Here is a 25,122-nt window from a genome sequence, read left to right on the forward strand (position 1 = left end):
TTTGAATTATTTTTTACATGCAATGTGAGATAGAGATCCAAATTCATTTTTTTGTGTGTGAATATCCAGTTGTCCCTTCACCACTTGTTGAAAAGACTACTCTTTCCCTATCTTGCTATCTTGGTACCCTAGTTGAAAATGGCAACCTTGACTATGGATGTGAGGATAAATTTCTAGACTCTCAGGTCTATCTGTTCGATCTGTATGTCTATCTTTGTGCCACTATCACACTGTTTTGATTATTGTAGCTTTGTAGTAACTTTTGAAATCAGGAAGTGTGTCCTATGATTTTGTTCTCCTTCAGGATTGCTTTGCCAATTTGGGGCCTCTTGACTCAGATGAATTTAGGATCAGTTAGAAAATTTCTAGGTCTAGACTCCTTTTTGCCACAGGATGACACAAACGTTTTCTGTTTAAGTTTTTGGATTTTTCAACAGAAGTTAAAAGTTTGGATTTTTTAAAATATCACATTTCTTGGTTTAAAAGCACAATTCAGGCCAAACAAAGCAATTCTTGCAGGTTAAATCTCAGGCCTACTAGTTTGCAACCCCAGCTGAAATTCCAAGTCCAAAATTTACAAATGGGGAACTGAGACCCAGGGTAGTAGTGGTAGTGGTTTAGTTGCTAAGTCATGTCTGACTCTTGTGACCTCATGGACTGTAGCTCACCAAGCTCCTTTGTCTGTGGGATTTAATAGACAAGAATACTGGATTGGGTTGCCATTTCCTTCTCCAGGGGATCTTCCCAACCCAGCGATCAAACCCAGTCTCCTGCATTAAAGGCAGAATCTTTACTGACTGAGCTACCAGGGAAGACCCAAGGAGGGAAGGTAAATCCCTCAAGGATATAGAGCAAGTAAGGCATGTGGGGGCTCAGACCTGGAGGTCAAGTTTCAAGATCAGAGCTTCGGGCATCCTCCTCTCCTCAGTTCCTCTCCAAGCAATGTCTCTGGGAGCATACTCTACTCCCAGCACATGTGGCCAGTGATGTCTTGGGCCAGAAGCACTCCTCCCCGCCCGAGGATGCTGTTTTCCTGAGATGCTGGGGGGCTCCCTTGGTCTCAAGGCTGAGTCCAAATCCTGGCATTGCTGATGATTCCCAAACACTCAGATGCCATCATATGTTTCACCAGCTCATGGCCCAGAAAGACAGGGTTCCCCTCTCCAATTCTCTCCTGCAACCTGGGGAGTAGACTCTGAGTTGAAGAATAAATTACCTTCTCCTCCCTGCCACTTCTTTGGGTTTCCACAACCCCATTTAGGAATGAAGGGGGAAAACAACAACAACAAAACAGTAGTAGCCAGGAAGCCTGCCGTTTCCACAAAGTAATTTGGAGCAGGTAGAGTGAGAGAAAAAAAATTCGTCAAATTGAGAGCCAGGCACGTCATGTGGGCCGGAGCATGGGGGCTCGGGGGAGCCCGCCAGCAGCAGTCCTGCTCCTGCAATTAAGATGATAGCATCGGGACCGCTGTAATCCTCGGGGTTGTAAACTGTGTCACAAGGCTCCTCCTCGGCAGGGTGAATCCAGCAGGCAGCTGGTCATAATTTTTCTGAGACTGCCTTTTTGTCTTTTTTTTATTTTTTTTTTAGGACAGCGATGCCAGCTCTAATTTTACTGCAAGGTGCCAGATTTTCATTTCATACTCTCTGCAAAGATTGATTCACTGGAGTGTAAAAAAAGAAAAAAAAGAAAAAACCACACACACACCACCTTGAGGCGTCCCACATTCTCCCTTCCTGATCATTTCTGAGAAATCAAATCTTACAGCATAGTAATTTTCAGGGATTCTTCTTTAAGTAGTTTTTTTTTTTTTTTTAAATCACTCATATTAGGATTCATAGAATCCAGGAAAGGAACAGTGAGAAGTGTCCTTGAAGCTTATTGTACCCACTTCTTCACCCACCCACCTACCCACCCACCCCATAACTTGAGAGTTGAAGACACTATAGGCCATAGAAGAGGGGACTTTCCTGATGTCCACTGTTTGTGGCTGAGTTGGGCTGGGAAGGCACGTTTTAATGTGTACAGGACAAGTTACACCTGAACACCCTTTTAGATCTCATCAACCTCAGAGCATTTCATTTCACAACACTGGGCAGGGCTTCCCTGGTGGTCCAGAGGTTAAGACTCTGTGCTTCTAATGCAGGGGATCTGGGTACAGTTCCTGGTTGAGGTACTAAGATCCCACATGCTGTGCAGTGTGGCCAAAAAAAATATTTTTTTTTTTAAAAAGCATAATGTGGGCAGAAGCTCAGACAGGAGAGGGGACATGTCAGGTCCACAGGGGAGTAGGAGGGCAGCACTCACTGTCACACAGGTTAGTGGAAACCTAATCCACAGATTGCCCTACTTGAGTGGGGTAGGGGGTACCCCATGGCCTCAGGGGAGGAAGGGGCATGGACAGGGAGAGGAGAGGCTAGCTTGGGAAGGACAGAAGCAGCATGGACAACAGACAGGCCAGAACAGTCCAGCAACCTTCCTTTCCTGGATGCACTCCCCAGAAATGGGCCAGGGTACCTGGCCAAGGCCAGGACGTACCTGGTCTACACAGAGGTGGGTGGACATGTGATCAGCTCTAGGAGGAGTCCCACACTGTGACCCCGGGAAGGTAGCAGGGGGCTCTGGGAGAGAGGAGAAAATCCACGGGACCCAAAGATTTCCTGGGGTCTTCCCTGGTGGCTCCTGATTTTAAAAAAAATCTGCCTCCCAATGCAGGAGATGCAGGTTTGATCCCTGGGTTGGGAAGATGCCCTGGCGAAGGAAATGGCAACCCACTCCAGTAATCTTGCCTGGGAAATCTCATGGACAGAGGGGACTGGTGAGCTACAGTCCATGGGGTCGCAAAAGAGTCAGACACAACTCAGCAACTAAACAACAGCAACAAAAAAAGATTTCCCAAGTGGTGCTGTCCTCATTACCCCACATTTTATTCTAGAAAAATCAGAAAGATGTGAGCTCTATAGCCACAGGGTTGGGCACAATTCATCATCCAAGAACCTATGAAACTCCAGAACCTTGCTGAATGTGGGTTCACAGTGACAAGTAGAAGAAAGTGTCTAGTGGAGTGCCACAGGACTCTGTCCTCTACACTCGACAACTAACAATTTTAATTAGGTTCATACATGACATGTGTGCATGCTAAGTTGCTTCAGTCATGTCTGATTCATTGCAACCTTATGGAGTGTAGCCTGCCAGGCTCCTCTGTCCATGGTATTCTCCAGGCAAGAATAGTGGAGTGCATAGCCCTGCCCTCCTCCAGGAGATCTTCCCAACACAGGGATTGAACCCTCATCTCTTATGTCTCCTGCATTGTCAGATGGGTTCTTTACCACTGGGCATGACCTGGGAAGTCCCATGTTCATGCATGAACTCTCTGCAAACCCAGATGGGTAGAAAAGCAAGTGTGAGGGATAACAACTTCAGGACCCCTAACAGGGTTTCAATAAGCATTTAAGTGCCTCAGTTCAGTTCAGTCGCTCAGTCATGTCTGACTCTTTGCAACCCCATGAACTGCAGCATGCCAGGCCTCCCTGTCCATCATAAACTCCCAGAGTCCACCCAAACCCATGTCCATCGAGTCGATAATGCCCTCCAACCATCTCATCCTCTGTCATCCCCTTCTCCTTCTGCCCCCAATCTTTCCCAGAATCAGGGTCTTTTCAAATGAGTCAGCTCTTCTCATCAGGTGGCCAAAGTATTGGAATTTCAGCTTCAACATCAGAACTTCCAATGAACACCCAGGACTGATCTCCTTTAGGATGGACTGGTTGGATCTCCTTGCAGTCCAAGGGACTTTCAAGAGGCTTCTCCAATACCACAGTTCAAAAGCATCAATTCTTCAGTGCTCAGCTTTCTTTATAGTCCAACTCACATCCGTACATGACCACTGGAAAAACCATAGCCTTGACTAGACAGACCTTTGTGGACAAAGTAATGTCTCTGCTTTTTAATATGCTGTCTAGGTTGGTCATAACTTTCCTTCCAAGGAGTAAGCGTCTTTTAATTTCATGGCTGCAGTCACCATCTGCAGTGATTTTGGAGCCCAGAAAAATAAAGTCAGCCACTGTTTCCACTGTTTCCCCATTTATCATTAAGTGATGGGACCAGATGCCATGATCTTAGTTTTCTGAATGTTGAGCTTTAAGCCAACCTTTTTACTCTCCTCTTTCACTTTCATCAAGAGGCTTTTTAGTTCTTCTTCGCTTTCTGCCAGAAGGGTGGTGTCATCTGCATATCTGAGGTTATTGATGTTTCTCCCAGCAATCTTGATTCCAGCTTGTGCTTCATCTAGCCCAGTGTTTCTCATGAGGTACTCTGCATATAGTTAAATAAGCAGGGTGACAATATACAGCCTTGATGTACTCCTTTTCCTATTTGGAACCAGTCTGTTGTTCCATGTCCAGTTCCAACTGTTGCTTCCTGACCTGCATACAGGGGTCTCAAGAGGCAGGTCAGGTGGTCTGGTATTCTCATCTCTTTCAGAATTTTCCACAGTTTATTGTGATCCACACAGTTAAAGGCTTTGGCATAGTCAACAAAGCAGAAATAGATATTTTTCTGGAACTCTCTTGCTTTTTCGATGATCCAGCAGATGTTGGCAATTTGATCTCTGGTTCCTCTGCCTTTTCTAAAACCAGCTTGAACATCTGGAAGCTCACAGTTCTTGTATTGTTTATTAAGTGCCTACTCTGTGCAAAATTCTTCTGTCCCCTGGTCTCATGATGACTTTAGCCTGAGGAGACTGAGGAAAGAATAAAGTGGGATTACTGAGGCAGGTAGAGCCCCTGGCGATGCAGCTGCAGTCCAGGGGTTATGGGGACCTAGAAACCTGAAAGGAACCCCAGGGCTCTACACTGCCACTCAGACCCCTCAGGTGGGCGTCCATACAGGAGAAGGGCAGCAAGGCTGGGAGCAGCTGAGTGTTAGCCGTAAACTGGCACCAGCCTCCCTTTCCTATGAGCAACCCCACTACTCCAGCATGATGGCACAGACACTCCAGGTACCTGTTGCTAAGAGGCAATGCTGAAGCCAGACTCTTAGTGGCTGCTGACCTGGGGATGAGAGGGAGGGATGGGAAGGAGCTGCACCATCACTAGCTGCTACCCCTCATTTTGCAGGCCTGGTGACCCAGTGGGAAAAGGATACCCAGAAGGTACCTGGAGGTGCCCTCCTGGAGGCCGGTCCTGGTCTCTCACCCACCGCAGCCAGATACTTCTCTTTAACCCTCTAAGTACCAGGCCCCTCTCTCCACCCGACCATTCTGTCCTGAGCACCACCGCCCACCCCAGCCTTCAGTTCAGTCTGCCTCCTCAAGGAAGCCTGCGGAAACCCAATACTCTGCTCTCCCTAGACTCAAGTAGCCCTGATTCATCTGGCATGGGTTTTCCTCGTACCTGGTAACCACACTCAGAGATCCCGTACAAGTTTAGAGAGTCCTGCCCTGTCCCGTGGCAGTTTTAATCACTCCCTTTCTTTAAGCATCTGGGTCAGATCTTTGCTGTCCTCAGGTAAAATGTGAGGCAGTGTAGGCTCTCTCTGTCCAGGCTGGGTACTCTGTAATTTGTTTATTCCATAATAAACCATATGCCAAACCCTGAGCTAGGTGCTAGGGACACCCCAGTAAACAAGACACCAGCACTGACTTTAGAAACTTATCATCTAGTACAGGACAGAGACCAGTAAATGACAATCCAGGGGCCATGCTGCGAGAAGGCAAACCCTAGGGCCTGCAGTAGTACCACGTGGCAAGGGCACCTAACTCACATCAGGGGCATCCAAGAAGGCTTCCTGGAGGAAGGGACACGTACTCTGAGACCTCAAGGATTAGCAGGAATTAGCCAGGTGAAAAAAAGGGAAAGAGCGTGTTTTTCCAATAAACAACACCTGTTTTTTAAATGTCTACTTTGCACCAGACACTGGGGATCAGCAGTGAATACGGCAAACACACTCCTTGCTTTGATGGAGCTTAGAGCCTGATGTGGACACTGATGTAACATGAATAATTACAACACTGAATTACAACTGTGTAAGAAGAAAAGGTCAAGGCATTCAAAATGCAAAATAGGAAGACAGGCTGGTCTGAAGATGGAGACAGAAGTCCCTGGGAAGGTCAGTTTAGGCTGAAGCTCAAGGAAAGAGAAGGTAGAGGTCTGCCAGGCATAGGGAAATGCAGCCAGGAGGAACAGAATTACAGGCAGAATGACCTGTGCAAAGGCCCTGAGACAGCAAGGAATTTACTACTTGAATAAATCTGAAAATGAGAAATAAGAGAGTTTTGCCCATTGTGGCAGTGCATTAGTTACCCTTCATTATTATTGACTACAAATAATATTGTTCAGGGGTTTTAGAGGTTCTAATGTTATCACATTTCTTGCACTGTGGCAATGCTTTAGTTACACTTCATTATTATTGACAATTAATATTGTTTAGGGACTTTAGAGGTTTTAATGTTATCACATTTCTTTCCCACCTTAGTCATCACAGGTTATGGTGGAACAATCTCCCCACTTCACAGATGATAAAATTGAGGCTCAGAGAGGTAGAGGCAGGTGCTCAAAGTCACAGAGCAGGAAGTGGGTATGAGGATTCAAACCTAGATCCATGGAACCCCAAAGGAGCCTCTTTGCTTCCCTCCCCACGGCTCCAGTACGTGCCCAGCACCACGTCCTCACTCATTGTAGGTCTGAGGTTGTACAGCTCAGACCCACCACCCAGGTCCATAGCCTCCCCAGGCCACAGAAGATCCTGGCCTCTCATCTCATCTCGCCAGCTGTACCCACGGACATGCTTACTGGCCTCAGATTCAAACACTAATTGCCTGTAAAGTTTTTCATCTCAACAGATCCCAGCTGTGACCTGGAGGGACATGGGGGGCTTAGGAGAGGAGGTTGTTAAAATGTGGAACTTGGAAATAGCCATCTCCTTAAAAAACAAAAGCGTGTTTTCACTACAGGCATCTCAAGGGCCTCTTGTCTCCTCAGCCACCCGCCAGAGTATGCGTTGCTTGTCAAGTGATTCCATCTTAATCGACAATTCAATTGGTCCAAATTACATTATGTATGTAAATTTCCATCTGCAAATCAGCGCAGCTTGGACATCACTCTTGTCGGGCTGCTACTCTGGTCTCTGGCTCCAGAGCCCACCCTCAGCTCAGCCTCTGCCACCCAGGGAGAGAGGCTCTGGGGACCAGGAGATAGACAAGTGTTGGCATCGCATACCACGAAGTAGAACTGCCTCCGGGCAGAGGCTGGGGGATAAACCAGGCTCCAGGTGCAAGCTGGCTTTCTACCATCAATTTCCAATAAGAGCAAAGTGGAAAAGCACCTGCAGCGGAGCCACCAACCTCTGATTTTAAGTCCAGGCAGCATCGAAGGACACCAAACAAGGGCATTATGCCTCGGGGAGGCTGTCATGTTTTGGAATATGGGCTCTGGAGCTGGACTGATTGGGTTTAGATCCCAGCTCTGCCACTTGTCTGCTCTCTGACCTTAGGTAGCTTGCCTAACCTCTCTCAGTCCCACTTTTCTGTAAAATGAAGATAGAAGGGTATCTTCCATAGAGGTTAAGTCAGGAGACACTATGTAGCACTTGCTGTCACCATTAGCATCTTCATCAGTACTACCACTACTTTGCCACACAGCAGGCTAGAGTATTGTACATGTTAAGTGTTAGAGTGAATCTGCTAAACTGAATAGGACACAAGCTATAGATGCCCTCTGGTGCGTAGGGGCCCCCCAGGCTTTGTGGAGCTGGGCAGTGGGGAGTCTTAGACCATGGAAGAAAGGGAAGGCAGATCTGCAGGGGAATCAGAGGTAGAATCAGTCAACTTTAACTTCCCTTTCAGCCCTGAGACCTTCTGATTTCTTGATTCCTGGACACTTGGAAATTAAAGAAGGAGCACTGACACAGCCAAGGACTGCAGGATTCCAATCGAAGGAGATAGCAGACCCTGGGCAAGTCCCTTGCTCTCTCTGGACCAGAACATGAGAGGCCTGGGCACAGCCACCTCCCAGGATTCTTGGCTCTCCTTGGCCAAGGCACAAGCAGTCCTGGGCTGTGCTAGCCACCCCCACCAAGGCCCCAGTGAGGACCAGGCAGCACACACATGGGAGAGGGCCCGAGTTCAGACCTCAGTGGGAGATGGGGTCTTTGTGTCTGGCTGTGAGTTGTGCTGAGGTGTTGGTGAGAATTCCAACCAAGGTCAACCCCTGGAAGCTGCTCTTTATGCTTCTGCCCCTTGACTCCATTGGTTCTCCCAACCCTTCCTTCCAACCCTGTTTTCTGGGCTCTCAGCACTATACTAACCTCCTAGCCCTTCATCCTTCTACAGATCCATGGTCCTTCCACCCCATGTGCCCTTCTCCACCTTCCTTACCTGGAAAATGCTCATTCACTCTCTCATTCAATGAGCACCTACCAAATATATCACCCCATGGGCCAGGCACTGTTCTAGGTGGTGAGAATTCAAGGGTTGCTAAGACAGGGTCCCCAGCCTCCCTGGGGACACAGATACATAAATGGTTAAATGTTAAGTGCAGTGCAGGAGACAATCACAGTACCATTCAGGACTCGCTTGATTATCCCCTCCTCCAGAATTCCTCCTGTGTGGTCCCATAACATCCTAAATGTGCTTCTAGCATGCTCTTATCGGTCTTCCCAGGTGGCTCAGTGGTAAAGAATCTGCCTGCCAAAGCAGGAGAGGCAGGTTCGATCTCTGGGTAGGGAAGATCCCCTGGAGAAGGAAATGGCAACCCACGCCAGTATTCTTGCCTGGGAAATCCTACGGACAGAAGAGCCTAGCAGGCTATAGTCCATGGGGTCACAAAGAGGCGGACATGGCTTACTGACTAAACAACAACAAGGCGGTTATCACGTATTTTATTATGGATACTTTTAGGAGGAATCAGAGACAAAGGTATATTCATTTCAATATCCCCAAGACGGAGCACAGGACCTGGTACTTGTAAGGATGGGTTGAATAAATCAGTGAGTGAATGAATGAATGAAGGTAGACAATTATCAGCTTGTTTTCCTGTGGCTATTTCTGTTTGCACACAGACTAGAGTGTATGCATGTTTCTGTTATGCTAACCATCTTTGTGGACACTTACTACCTGCCTGATGGGTGTGGGGCCTCTCACTAGGCCCTAGGGCAAGGGGACAAATGGGACTGGGACGTGGCTCCTGACTGCAGACGGCATGGGTGGCAGGGCAGACAGGCCCATAAATACATGGCTGCATCCAGTCAGGGCTGCCCCTGACCTGTGCAAATGTGCATTTCCACTTGAGCCATGCGGTTTCACTCTTATCCCCCGAAAGATAATTGGAAACGTGCCTGGTGAGTCCATCGAACCCAGTCATCTGAGGGTGATTTTGATGATATGACAATCTGGCCTTGAGCAAAAAAGAAATGAGGAAGAAAAAGGGAACTTCTGTGGGTGGAGTTGAAAGCTTGAGTGCAGCCGAGGGAAGCAGGAACGATGGTTGAGAAAGTGGTGGGGGCGGAAGAGAGGAAACGGGCCATGGCATCTGCTTGACCAAATAGTGCTGAGACCTGGAAGGGACCTGGAAGGTGGCTGTGAAATTGGAGCAAGTTAAAGAATAAGAGGTGCCTGCCACGGGGAGGCAAAACCAACTGAGAGGCAGTGCTGGCAGTGTCCTGCAGACTGAGCCCCCAAGGGTGGGGGGCACTCCCTCCTTGCCCACTCACTCCTCTTGCCCCCACCTTCCCCACCTGGTGTCACCTCCCAGAGGTGCACGGACTAAAGGCCTGGGTCTCCCCAGGCAGCAGGTGGACAGGAAGTGGCATTTAGCGGCTCCCTGATCAGGGGTGAGAACACTGCCGCTTCCCCAAATTGGTTTTCCGACAGTAAATTATAATTGCTCTAAGTGTTCTAGAACTCAGGGATGGAGATTAATTATGGCTCCGTATCCTATGGCGCCCTGAACTTTAAGCACAGCGTGACATGCAGGTTGTTAATAAGAAGGAGGATCTGGGAGGACTTTTCTGATGAGCAAATAAGAAAAGGAAAACAATTTGAATTGGCTTCTGTACCTCCCAAGGGGGACCCTTTGGGCCTGGAAGTATGCTTCCCATCTTTCCAGCCTGGCCACAGATTGTGTTTATGATGGTCAGAGGCACAAAGTGGCTCCCAGGACATGGGGGCCGATGGTTGGTCTCCAGTCCCCCTGGCCAGAATGGATCCAGCTCCCAGGCCAGTCAGTCTCTACAGGGCTCATGAGACCAGCAGTCACAACTCAGATGGCAGCCGAGTCAGGAAGGTAAAGTCACCAAGCAGCGCTTGCAGACAGGGGACACAGCAGGGAGAGGTGGATGCTGAAGAACCCATTATCTCAGGGGCAACCTCACGTCAACTCCAGCCCGCCACTGTTACCTGGGAAAGCTGGGTCTTTAAGAGCAGAATTACAGGTTTCTATATAAAATCTCTCTCTTCTTATATTTGGAAGCTTATTAACATTTTAACATACTTGACAGGGCCAAATAAAACATATCCATGCTGGAATCTGGTTTGTGGACCACCATCTTGCCTCTACCTCAGCAACCAGTTACTTCCCTCTGGCAAATGGGAGATCTGGACCTCTTTCTTTATGGAGAGAGGAGAACTTTCCAACCATCTGCCTCCTGGTTTCTTCCCTCCCACTGCATTTCTCTCCACAACCCTTGCCACAGGCACAGTCCTCATCTTCTCATCTGTCTCCTTATCTCCTTATTAAACTTTGCATGGATTTAAACTCCTTATTAAAACTTTGCATTTAAACTCCTTATTAAACAAGCATGGATAATACACTGCTGAATCCAGAGCAACTAAGGAAAGGCCCCAAAAGAAGGGGCTCAAACAATGATTGTTGAATGAACGAATAAACATCTTGAACTTTAAAACTTGTCTACTTTTGCCCTTTCTCTTCCCCTAACTCAACGGTCCCTAATTCAAAACTAGACACATGCATATAGTCCAGACTTCTGTCCCCTCCATTTCCTTCACCACGTCTACAGCTTCCAAAACAGAGCAACACCAAGGAGGGTTAGAAATGGAAGGGACACAGAGTCTGTGGCAGCCATGGTTCAGAGGCGGGAAGCAGAGTCTGGCAGGAAGAAAGGATTTTCACAAGGCCAAACCATGATCCAAGTTGAACCTTCAGTCTAGAGTGGGGCAGGGTGATGTGGACGCCCCTGACATGTCCATCCTGGGCCCCCCTGCCCTCCCTACCTCTCCCAGGGCACTGCCTGTGCTCTGGAAACCAACCCTCCCTCCTGCATCCCATTCTGGGGACAGGCCTGAAGCAGTACAAGTAGCCCAAATCCCACTTCCTCAGCAGAAGACCTGAGAGCCACCATCACCCCAGCATGCATCTTGGCTCAAGACACCCCAGGAAAGCCATTTATGTAATATAAAACAGAAATTATGATTTAGAATAAGAAGTTAATGGATCTTATTAAAATGTCTTTTGGAGCCAGGTTTCATGGCTGTTCTATCTCTGCTGTTGGGCCCACTTGAGGAACACTGATCCTCGTAGCCCAGTGCTTGGCTGAGGCCAGGGCTGTGACCCACCCCATTCCAAGGCCACTGCTTGCTGACGTGGTGACAGTCAGGCTGCCACCTGGATACAAGAAAGAGATTCAAAGGAAGAGCACATTTGTGCTGAGGGCTAACTAGTTTTCCTTCTTCCCTCCTTCTTCAAGGTGCAAACCCAGTGGGAAATGGAGGCAGGTGAGTATGGAGGTCAAGAATGTGGGCTTTGGAGTAAGACAGACCTGGGTTAGAGTTCAGGCTCTGGTGTTTACTAATGTGTGACCTTGTAACAGCCTTTTTATCTCTCTCTGCTTTGGCTTCCTTCACTACAAAATAGGGATATGTGAGAAGAATATAAACCAGTCAAGTTCCCGGTGCTCATTGAAAGATCTCCCATACTTTAGATCATTTAGTCCTCATAACAACTCTATGAGATATGTACACTAATAGACTATAGACTATAATAATAATAGTCTCTATTCTACTGATATGGAAACTAAGTCACAGAGAGGCAAACTGGGTTATATACAAAGTGACACAGCCAGTAAATGCTGGGACTGTTATTCAGACATAGCTACGCATAACTCTAAAACCCATGTTCACCTTTTCTTAACTTTTAACAGCTTATTGGTCAGAGACATATTAATACATCTTCTGTTACGCAAATGTTATTGACTGGAGATGTTTTAATATTCACCTATAACAAGTCGCCAGCCACAGGCATTAGTTTCTGCAAAATCCCCCAGCCATTAAGAAACTTAAGAAAACATAAACATGATGCAAATCTCAGAAAAAGGTTTGCATCAAAGATACAGGAAAGCATCCCCTTCTCATTATCCTGTGCCTTCAACCATCCTCTGCTTCAAAACTAGTTTTCTACGACTCTTATTTTAACTTAAAGAGTTTCTTTAGGCATGTACAAGAAATATGATCACAAATCTTACCCCTCCCTTATACATGTTATCCTGCATCTTGTTATTTTTGTTTTTAAATAATTAAGACTCACGTAGAAATTCCAAAATAGTACGGAGAATTCCAATGTACCCTTCGCCCAGCTTCTCCCAATGATAATATTTTAAATAACCATAGTACAGCTGTCAAACCAGGAAACTGGCAGAGACACAATATGATTAAACCTACTGGGGTCTCCCTAGGTTTAGGTGCCATATTTTTTATGTCTTGGTAAATAGCTCTATGGGGTTTTATCACATATGTAGATCCGTGTGACCACCACCTCAGTCAGCATTCAGAACTGTTTCACCACCACAAACAAGTTCCACAAAATACCGGTTTATATTTACACATGCCTCCCAACCCTAGGTGCTGGCAACCACTGAGCTGTTCTTGGTCACTATGTTTTGTCACTTCAGTAATAATAAATAATACACAGGGATTATAGCCAACATTTTATAATAACTAAAAATGGGGTTTGATGTTTAAAAATGGTGAATCACTATTTTTTACACCTGAAACTTATATTGTAAGTCAGTCAGTTCAGTCACTCACTTGTGTCTGACTCTTTGCAACCCCATGGATTGCAGCACGCCAGGCTTCCCTGTCCATCACCAACTCCCAGAGTTGACTCAAACTCATGCCATCAAGTCAGTGATGCCATCCAACAATCTCATCTTCTGTTAACCCCCTCTCCTCCTGCCCTCAATCTTGCCCAACATCAGGGACTTTTCCAAAGAGTCAGTTATTCACTCAGGTGGCCAAAATATTGGAGTTTCAGCTTCAGCATCAGTTCCAATGAATATTCAGGACTGATTTCCTTGAGGATTGATAGGTTTGATCTCCTTGCAGTCTAAGGGACTCTCAAAAGTTTTCTCCAACACTACCGTTCAAAAGCATCAGTTCTTCAGTGGTCAGCTTTCTTTATGGCCCAGTTCTCACATCCATACATGACTACTGGAAAAACCATAGCTCTGACTAGACGGACCTTTGTTGGCAAAGTAGTGTCTCTGCTTTTTAATATGCTGTCTAGGTTTGTCATAGCTTTTCTTCCAAGGACCAAGCATCTTTTAATTTCATGGCTGCAGTCACCATCTGCAGTGATTTTGGAACCCGAAAAAATAGCCTGTCATGGTTTCAATTGTTTCCCCATCTATTTGCCATGAAGTGATGGGACCAGATGCCATGATTTTAGTTTTCTGAATGTTGAGCCAACTTTTTCACCCTCCTCTTTCACTTTCATCAAGAGGCTCTTTAGTTCTTCTTCACTTTCTGTCATAAGGGTGGTGTCATCTGCATATCTGAGGTTATTGGTATTTCTCCCGGCAATCTTGATTCCAGCTTCTGCTTCATCGTGCTTCAGCACAGCATTTCACATGATGTACTCTGCATATAAGTTAAATAAGCAGGGTGACAATATACAGCCTTGATGTACTCCCTTACTGATTTGGAACCAGTCTGTTATTCCATGTTCAGTTCTGACTGTTGCTTTTTGATCTGCACACAGATTTCTCAGGAGGCAGGTAAGGTGGTCTGGCATTCCCATCTCTTGAAGAATTTTCCACAGTTTGTTGTGATCTACACAGTCAAAGGCTTTGGTGTAGTCAATAAGCAGAAGTAGATGTTTTTCTGGAACTCTCTTGCTTTTTCTATGATCCAACTAATGTTGGCAATTTGATCAACTGGCAATTATAAATCAACTATACCTTAATAAAAGTTGTTTAAAAAGAATAGTTAATAAATGAAATCCATAGTATGTGACTTTTGAATTTGACTTTTTTAAATTCAAGATAAAGCATCCAACATGTTGCATGTATCAATAGTTCACTCTTTTCCCTTGCTGAGTAGTATTTCATTGGGTGAATGCAACACAGATTATCCATTCACCTGTTGGAAGATCTTTGGGTTGTTTTTACTTGTAACTATTACAATTAAGGCTGTTTGGACATTTGTGTATAGGTTTCTATATGAGCGTAAGTTTTAATTTTTCTTGGGTGAATACGTAGGATTAGAATGGCTGGGTCATAAGGTTTGTGCATGTTTGACTTTGTAAGAAACTGCCAAACTATGTTCCGGATCGGGTGTTCTATTTTTCCTTCCTACATGATAGTTCTTTCGCTCTGTATCTTCACCAGCATGCAATATTGTCAATATTTTTATTTTAGGCATTCTAATATGTGTGTGGTGGTACCTCATAGTACATCTTGTTTTTTTAACTTTGAAGAGCTTGACTGTCTTTCTGTATCAGAATAGAAAGCTCCTTATTTTTTTTTTTCTTTCTCAGCTGCATCCTACTTCCTTTGGTATATATATCCTTACAGGTATTCACTAAAATTGATTTAACGATCCCTTTCTGATTGGTATCTCCAATCTTTGTATTTCAGTTATTTAAGCCACAAACTCTCAACCACCATATTCAGCTGCCTTTGCAAGTATCAAATGTCCTGGGCATGTATATCCCATGTTTTTCAGCAAAGGATTCTTCCCTGGTGGCTCAGACTGTAAAGCTTCTGCCTGCAGTGCAGGAGACATGGGTTCGATCCCTGGGTTGGCAAGATCCCCTGGAGAAGGAAATGGCAACCCACTCCAGTATTCTTGCCTGAAGAATGCTGTGGACAGAGGAGCCTGGGTCGGCTGCAGTCCATGGGTCACAAAGAGTCAGACACGACTGAGTGACTACCACACAAGTCACAAACTCTCAGCCACCATATTTAAATGCTTTTGTGAGTATCAAGTGCCCTGGGTATATACATCCCATGTCTTTCAGGAAAGGATTCTATGAGTGATTCTTTTGATTATAAGTGAAAGAAACCTAAAACTATTTTAATTTGAAAGAGATGGAAGTGATTGGATCACAAATGGCAGGACTGAGCAATCAAATGTCAGGAACAGTGGGGTCAGGACCCTCAGAACCAGATGGCACCTGATCTCTCTCCACCTCCCCTGTTTGTCCTTTCTTGTGTCTAGATTTTTCCCCCTCTCTTCACTGGGCAGCAAGCATTGCCACCCACAACCTCCCCCATACTGTGGGGGAACTGCTGCTCTTTGCCAGATCTAAATCAAAGGTGTCAGAGAAGGGTTCTGGTCCATTTAGGGAGCAGGTTCCCTTTAAACACCACCTTGGCCATCTCAGGTAGGTAGCGTAGCTCCTGATAGTCCCTCCTGTGTGTGCGAAGGTTGGAAAATGAACCCCAAGATTCAGAGATTTTTCCTCTCTTGGGATTGACCACATCAGATTCATTCCCATATCTCCCAACACAAATAGCCACGCTCAGCACACATTACATGCTAAAGGCATGAGGCTCATTCAGAACAAGATATGTGTCAATCAATCACGCATTCTAGTAAATTGCCTCTTATTTCTTCACATGCTGGGGAACCCACCATTTAAAATAATACAGTTAAATTCCTCTACGAAGCTGGCTTTCTTCACCTAAATGCTCACAGCAGGATTTGCTTAAAGTGGGGCATGCCTGTAATCTCAGTTCCTGGGGGAAACCTTTGATTTTCCTGACAACCCACTGAGATAGGCGAGGATGTTACGAGGGCAAACGGTTAATGGATGTGAAAGCTTTCTGTGACCTGTAAGTGGTACAGAAATGTAGGACCTCACCATGACTATTATGATTATCCTTATTTCATCTCTTCTTTGAAGAGCTTTACACTGTAATTTTGGAAGTGGAATTGGAGACACCTCTCTAACAGTTCAACCTCATACTTCTCCTCGAAGTCTCAGTCCAGGTCTCAGAACAACGTTTCCCACTAGCCTATTGCTTCTATTAAATGCAACATAAAGAGGTTTCCACAGCCAGAGGCCTCCCTGGATGGGAATAAAAGGAGGCACTGAGGCACATTGAACCGTCTCTAAACTACCCTACACCCGCTCTCTCTAGCCCCAATTTGGGGATTTGGTTTCACAGTGTTCCTGGAGCACCTAGCTCTATGCCAAGCCCTGTGCTGGATGCTGGAGTCCCAGGCAGCCTGGGGCAGGCAGTGTATCCCTCTAACTGTGTTTCCAGAAAGTGAAGAAAGACACAGAGGTCCCCAGGATGGAGAACTGGGAAGGTGTTTTGGGAAGAATGGGCTTCCCTGGTGACTCAGACACTAAAGAATCTGCCTGCCAATGCAGGAGACCCAGGTTCCATCCCTGGGTCAGGAAAACCTCCTGGAGAAGGAAATGGCTACCCACTCCAATATTCTTGCCTGGAAAATTCCATGAATGGAAGAGCATGGCAGACGACAAACAGCTGCAAAGAGCTGAACATGACTGAGCAACTAATTTTTTTTTTTTTGGCGGGGGGAGTCGGGGAGGCGGGGTGGGTAGGTGGGGAAGAGCTCCAGCTCTGACCTTGACAGAGAGATGACATGCATTTTAACGATACCACTGACCCTGGTAACCTCAATCCTTCCCCAGCTGCCCCTCTAATCCTAGGGCCCTTGCAGCTGCATAGGAGTCTCTGTGTTAATAGTCTACCCCTAAAGTTCTTCCTCTCCTTCTCTACATTTTCCCCTCCTTTTCTCCAGATTCTTTCTCAGTACTTTTCCCTCGCTTTAAAGTCCACCTCCATTCCCACCAGTCTCCTGTGCTCAGTTTTACAAAGAATCCCACCACCATCTCCTTCCCTCCCTTGCTCTGTGGGGCCACAGTAAAATGGATGTAGCTCCTAGAGCCTTGGTCATAAATCAGTCTCTATGGAAGCTCGATCATTTTTACTGCTCTCTGTGAGCATCCTGTCATTCCTCTCCATTTCAGATATTGGCAAGCTTGGAACTCACAGCCCTCTAACCAGATACATCTCATTAGAGACCTGCCAATGGCTGTGCACCTTTGCACTATGAGGCTTCTCTGGCCAATTATCTTACCCTATCATAACTTTTGGCAGACACCCCCAAAAAAGGCAGTGCAGGTTGCATCTCTATTATTAACTAGGAGTCTCTCAGGACCTCACAATTCCTTCTTCCTCATTCCCACGAGGCAGCACATCTCTGGGGATCCCAGAAACCATGGTTGAGACTGGGCAATGATGTTGAGGACCATCCTGAGCTCCAGCGCCCAGAAAGAGGTTGAAGGGCTCTAACACATTGGAGCAAATGCCACTCTGCAGTCAAGAGGCCCTGTGATATTTATGGTGCATAGAAATGCTGATGAGTGGGCAATAGTGATCAAAAGGAAATGAATTCTACTGAAGGTGTAATATATCACAATGGTTAATAAACACAGACTGTCTGAAGTCAGTGAACTCAATGGAAAATATACAGGTCACTAGGAACTTGAGGAAGTACAGACAAAGCAAGGCGTGGAATTGCTGCAGACTGTTTATATCCTTGCCATCTCAAGAGGGAGGTGAGCTGAGAACCTACTGGAGCTTGACCAAATGAAGCAGGGGTTCCCACAGAGGCTGGTCTGTGCATGAGCCCCTCTCTGTCTCAGAAGGGAGTAACAGAAAGAGAAAAGCAATATCTATTAATAAGTGTGGTTATTGGAACTTGGATGTGGACCAGCACATGATCTAATTAAGTTCCACGGTAGGAGCTTGGGAGAGGTCTGTGCTAGGGACAAAGAAGCCCCTAGGTCTGTGCTAGGAGAAAATGGGGGGCATTTGAGAGCTATGCCAGTTTAAATGAGGTCTTTCCTCAAGACAGCATGATTTCTCCCACTGACTTGGGGTGAAATCAGCCTAAATTATGTCATGTGGCCACATGTCCGCATGGTCCTACCCATTCTATTGATGGGCACTGTTGCCTGAAAGAAATTTGGCCCAAGGGATGCTTGTCAGTCAGTTTGGTTGCAGAGCACTTGTATCAGTTTGATACCTAGATTCTTTACCTATCTGATTGCTCTAGAAAGTTGGACCCTCCTAGAGGGGAGCAGTTAGAATAAAACAAGGAGTTAGGGACTTCCCTGGCAGTCTGGTGGTTAAGACTTTGCCTCCCGGTGCAGGGAGTGAGAGTTTGACCCCCTGTCAGAGAGCTGTAATCTCACGCGCCTCATGGCCATGAAACTAAAACAAAACTAACAAACAAAACAGAAGTAATATTGTAATAAATTAAGTAAAGACTTCAAGAATGGCCCATATGAAAAAAAGTCTTTATTCGCTAAGTCGTGTCCAACTCTTGCAACCCCATGGACTGTAACCCTCCAGGCTCCTCTGTCCATGGGGTTCTCCAGGCAAGAATACTGGAGTGGATTGCCATTTCCTTCTCCAGGGGATCTTCCCAACCCAGGAATCGAACCCAGGTCTCCTGCACTGCAGGCAGATTCTTTACCAACTTACCTACAAGGGAAGCCCCAAAAATGATAACAAGGAGTCAATAAATGGAATTAATTACTCCTTCAAATCTTAGTTACTGAGAATCTACTATGCCAACACCATTCTAGGGGCTATGGATACAACAGTGAACAAAACTGACCCCTCCCCCCAAAATCTCTGACTTCATGGTGTTTATAACCTGGTTCTTTGAATATTTTCTGAAAATCAGATGACCCTGTGTGTGGTTAAAACTGAAAGTTTTTTCTTCCTTAAATCTGTCCTCTTCCCCTTGCTTTCTCAACTACAGAAGGCTCCATACAATAAAAACACCTAAACCTTAATGTGCAGTTCAGAGAGAAGGAGAAATATGTTTCAGTTTAAGTGGGAACATTAAGCAAATCCACTCAAAATTTCATAGTCAAGAACTGAACAGCAGTCTCTATGTTAAGTACAAACAAGATTAAAATAATCAGTATGGCAACCATGCAAACATTGTTCAGGGAAAAAAGAAAGGAAATGAAAAGTAAGAAGCAGGTAAAGAATCCAGTCTGGAAAAAAAAATCCAAATAACAGAAGGACATGTCCCCATTATAATAAAGCTTAAATAAATAAATGAATGTATCAAAATAGGAAGATAAAGCATAGATGATAAAACAGAAAAATTTTCACTTGCAGCCAAAATGAAGAGATGGGCACTAGATTTACCTTATCACCTGAAACAAGCAAGAAAATGGACAAAACATTTGAAACAACAGTTCTCAAGATGAGGACGGGCCACAAAGAACGATGATCCCTTAGAGATGGGAAACAAAAGAGATGAGCCTTATAATTGTCTCAGCATATGGCCTGGGGCTTCTAGGCATCAAATGCGCAGGTGACCATGCAGGGTAGGAAGGGTTCCTGTCCCCACAGGAACAGATAGAATCCACAGGCAAGAGACAGAGCACTTAAACCTTTTCTTTAGGAAGTGGAGCAAAACTGGCCCAAGACTAAATGTTGCTCTGGTCAGACTTAGCAAAGCTTAAAAGCAAACATGAAAAGATTAAGTTTTTAAGAAACGTAAGCACATCCTAGAACAAAGCTCAGTATATACATACATATAAATTACATACAAAATATATATACACATATATATGTATGTATGTATGTATGTAAGTATGTGTGTGAATGCCAAGTTTCTCCAGTTGTGTCTAACTCTTTGCGACTCTATGGACAGTAGCCTGCCAGGCTCCTCTGTGCATGGGATTCTCCAGGCAAGAATACTGGAGTGGGTTGCCATGCCCTCCTCCAGGGTATCTTCCTGACCCAGGAATTGAACCTGAGTCTCTTAACATCTCCTGCACTGGCAGGCAGATTCTTTACCACCATGCCACCCAGGAAGCCTGTATGTATATGTACATGTATACAAGTATCATATTCAAATATTAAACAAGAATATATATTCATATATATACATAGGAAAGTAAACTACACACTATATAAGGAATGTAAAACTGTCTAGCACCCAGTAAGATAAAATTCAACATCACTGACATGCAATAACAGATTATAAGAGAAGCAAGAAAAGCTAATCCATAATGAGAAAATATGATTGATCAAAACTGACCTAGAAATGACACAGTTAACATAATTAGTACACAAAGACATTAAAACAGTAATTATTATTGCCTTCCCTATGTTCAAGAAACTGAGGGAAAGAGATATGGAGACTGATGATATAAAGACCAAAATCAAAATCCTAGAGATGAAAACTGCAATGTCTAAAATGAAAAGTAAACTAGATGAGATTAATAGTCAATAAAGCATCATAGAAAAATAAGATTCATAAGCTTTGAATAAAGCAGCAGAAACTACCTAAAATTAAATATGAAGAAATAAAATTTAAAGATTAAAGTCTGCCTAAGTGTGGGACAATCTTAAGTAACCTAATAGATGTGTAACTGGAGTCATAAGGAAATAGCAGGACAATATCTGAAAGAAATAATGGTTGAAACTTTTCCAAATTTGATAAAAACTATAAACGCAAAGACCCAAGAAGTTCAACAAAGCCTAAGCACCAAAAAACATGAAGAGCAGTACACCAAGCCATACAATCAAAAGATTGCTTTAAACTGGTGATAAAGAGAAATTCTGAAAGCAGCCAGAGGTAGGACAAAGATGCATGATGTTTACAGAAATACAGATAACAACAGATTTCTTCTTTTTTTCATTTATTTTTATTAGTTGGAGGCTAATTACTTTATAATATTGTAGTGGTTTTTGCCATACATTGACATGAATCAGCCACGGATTTACATGTGTTCCCCATCCCAACCCCCCCTCCCACCTCCCTCTCCACTCGATCCCTCTGGGTCTTCCCAGTGCACCAGCCCCAAGCACTTGTCTCATGCATCCAACTTGGGCTGGTGATCTGTTTCACCCTTGATATTACACATGTTTCAGTGCTGTTCTCTCTAAACATCCCACCCTCACCTTCTCCCACAGAGTCCACCAAAAGTCTGTTCTGTATACCTGTGTCTTTTTCTGTTTTGCATATAGGGTTATTGTTACCATCTTTCTAAATTCTATATATATGCGTTAGTATACTGTATTGGTCTTAGATAACAACAGATTTCTTATCAGAACCAATGGGAAACAAAAGACAAGGAGCAATATCTTTATTCCTTTAAATGGAATATAATTAATTGCTTTACAATGTTGTGTTAGCTTTTGCTGTACTACAGCATGAATCAGCCATATGTATACATACATTCCCTCCCACTTGATCCTCCCCTCCCCTTCTGCTTCCCCATCCCACCTTTCTAGGTCATCACAGAGCACCAAGCTGAGCCCCATTACTCTACAGCAACTTCCCACTAGCTATCTACTTCACACGCGGTAGCGTATATATATCAATGCCAGTCCCTCAATCTGTGCTTCCCTCTCCTTCCTCTACCATGTCTACAAGTTCATCCTCTGCATCGGCATCTCTATCCTTGCCCTGCAAATAGGTTCATCAGTACCATTTTCCTACATTCCACGAGTATGTTTTAATATATTAATATGATACTTGTTTTCCTTTTTGACTTATATCACTCTATATGACAGACTTTCAGTCCATCCACATCTCTACAAATAACCCAATTTTATTCCTTTTTATGGTTGAGTGATATTTCATTGTGTATATGTACCACATCTTTATCCATTCATTTGTCAATGGATATCTAGACTGTTTCCATGTCCTGGCTTTTGTAAACAGTGCTGCAATGAACATTGTTGTGCATGTGCCTTAAAGTACTGAAAGAAATAACCTGCCAGCCTCTAACACTATACCCAGCAAAACTAGTCTTCCAAAAAGACGGCAAAGGAAAGGTTTTTTCAGACAAATAAAAGCTGAATGGATTCATCACAACTAAGCCTATCATACAAAATATGGGAAAGAAAAGCATTCAGGCAGAAAAGAAATGATACCATAAGGAAATGGAAATCTACACAACAAAGAAATAAAGAGTGATGGAAAGGATCACTATGTGAATAAATAAAAGGCGTTTTCTTATTATTTAAATATATTTATAAGACCATAGGCCATTTAAAACAATTCTAACCACAATGCATCTAAGGACATATAACACATATAGAAGTAAAATGTAGAGAAACAATAACTCCAAGGCCTGGAGAGGAGAAAAGGGGTATATTGTTTTAAGATTCTTACACCACGCATGAAGCGATAAAATAGCAACTAAAGGTGGACTGTGGTAAGTTGAAGATGTGTACTACATACCCTAAAAGCAAGACTAAAATAACTAAATAAAGAGGTACAGTTAATAATTCAAAAAAGGAGATAAAAAGAACACCAAGGGGTATAAGGAAACTTTGGGGGTGGAGTGTATATTCACTGTAGTGATTTCTGTTAATGCTCTCATGGTGAATTCACGTGCCCAAACTTACCAAACTGTCACTTTAAATATTTACGTCTTGTTGTGTGTCCATCATACTACTGTCAAACTGTTTTAAAAAGCTCCAGAACAATAGAGAAGGGAGTTGCAGAGCCAATGAAACAAAAGAAGAACCATCACAATGCAATTACAGAACTAATAAATAAATCATAAAATGAAGAACAGAATAAATGCAGAGAAAAATTAATTCCTGATATTAAGTAAAGAGTTATGGATGTGCTGCCAAGCGGTACAACTCCAGGGAGCTTCCATGCCTTAGTCAGTGATGTGAATGGGGCCCCCTGGAGCCATCGCTCTTGCAACCCCATGCCACCCCTTTGCTTGAGATGATACAATGAATGCTCAGGAAAAATGCAAGAAGATCAAAGAATATAATGAGATTTTAGTGGACTTAGAGAACAAATTTATGTTAGCATAACTGATGCTTTCTTAATGGAAACCATCATAAATGAAATAAAAATGCAATGATGCAGATTAAAAATTCCTAAAAAGAAAAATTATGGAGTTGCTGATTAAAAACACACTGTTCCCAAAGACTTTTCAGTGGGAGGCAGGGAGATGATATTGAAACATCAACATCCAGACATAACCTGGCAATCTGTTGAAATTTAAGGACAAAGAAAGAATGTTTCACACGTCCAGGTAGAAAAAAAGTTAAATCATCAGTAAGCTATAATGAGACAGATTGACCTCAGAATCTTTGGTAACAATACTTAATTCCAGGAGAAAATGGAGGAATATATTCAATATTCTGATGTAAAGAAAATATAAGCCAAGAGTATTACATTCAACCAAGATGTCAATCAAGAATTAGGACCACAGGAAGATATTTACAACTAGCAAAGAAATGAAAGAATTTCAGAACTCTTGATTCCTTGTTGAAAAGCTATTTGATTTTGAAATCTAGCCAGTAGTGTTAGAAACCCAGTGGTGGACACTTATTATTAGCTTCCAATATCTACTTCGTCACCATCTTTGGTCATAAGAATCTTGATATTTCCCTTAAGACATGGTCACCCACCTACAGGACTACATCCTCTAGCCTTCCTTACAGCTAGTTATGGTCAAATCACAAAGTTTAACCAACAGCATATCATCAAATGTGATGTGTGCAACTTTCAGGAAGTCTAATTAAAGGGAAGGAAGACATCTATCTTCTGCCTTCATCCACCCTGCTGCTTAAAAGAGAGATGTGATGGGTGAAGTCCAGGCAGCCATCTTAAACCATGAGGACAAAGACTAAACCTAATGATAATAGAGAAATCAGCTAGAAAGAACTTGGCTGCCTTATGAATTTGTGGATCTGCCAAACCTTCTCTGGACTGCTGCTTCAGGTTTATTGTATGTGAAAAAAAGGTAAACTTTCCTTTTGCTTAAACCATCATTTTTTGTTGTTCTTTTGTGGTTGTTATATAATGTAGAACCAAATTCTCATGTACAAGTTAACTAAGAGATATTATCTACATAAAGAACTTAGATATGGAGAAGCTATGGTTTTACACACAGAGTTCACTAAATTTATTTCTGAGACTTAAAATCTGATATAATTATGCCTACAGAATAGAATTGAAATGTTGTAAAGCTTAAAATCTTTTTTTGAAAAGTAATAGAACTAACAGTATCAGGCAGTGAGAAAAGGGAGGTGAGGAAAGTGGAAGAGTGCACATCCCTTCACCCCTTTCAGCAGGAAATCAATCAATACTGTGTAAATTTAAAAGATGTCATTTTTAAATTGACTCCCACCTCCTAATGCTTTTTATAACCCCTCAGAGGGGATCTGTTAGAAAACAGTATCTCTTATGCTGAAGAAATATTTGTCTAAATGGAGCAATTCCTTCCATTTCACTTTATATTCTTTTTCTTCTTTTAAACTAAAATAAAATTAAATTTAATACTTTCATTAAAAATTAGCTTGTGTAGTATATGATTCCACCTTTTTATTTCTGTCCATGTAGATTTCTATCAAGATATCTCTTGATTTCTAGGGGTTACATTTGGGGGGTTATTTATTTTTTCCTTAGTAGTTTTCTTAATTTCTTGAATTCTTTATAATGAGCCTGTATTATTACTTTTTTTAAACATCAATGAATTGATAGTGTACTTTCTGTTGTAGTCACATAATAATTATCAGGGGCATCCCTCCAAGTCAGTGATTAATATCCTATAACATGGATATACATTAATTTATTCAAACATTTCCTTATATATGAACATTCGAGATTTTTTTATATATCTCACTCCACCTTCTCACATCATTTTTCTGTATCCTCATTTTCCAAAACTGAGGGCTCTGATCAAAATAATATGCATATTTTAAACCTTAATAGTGAAAAGATTATGCCCTAATTACATTCCCACCAATTATAAGAGTGCCCATTTTCCCTCTCCAGTATTGGATACTTTCGATTTGTGTCAATTTGTTGTAAAAATTGGCCTTTCATTGTTATTTTCATT

Source organism: Dama dama, chromosome 15 (genome assembly GCF_033118175.1).
Source record: "Dama dama isolate Ldn47 chromosome 15, ASM3311817v1, whole genome shotgun sequence".
Lineage (NCBI taxonomy): Eukaryota > Metazoa > Chordata > Mammalia > Artiodactyla > Cervidae > Dama > Dama dama.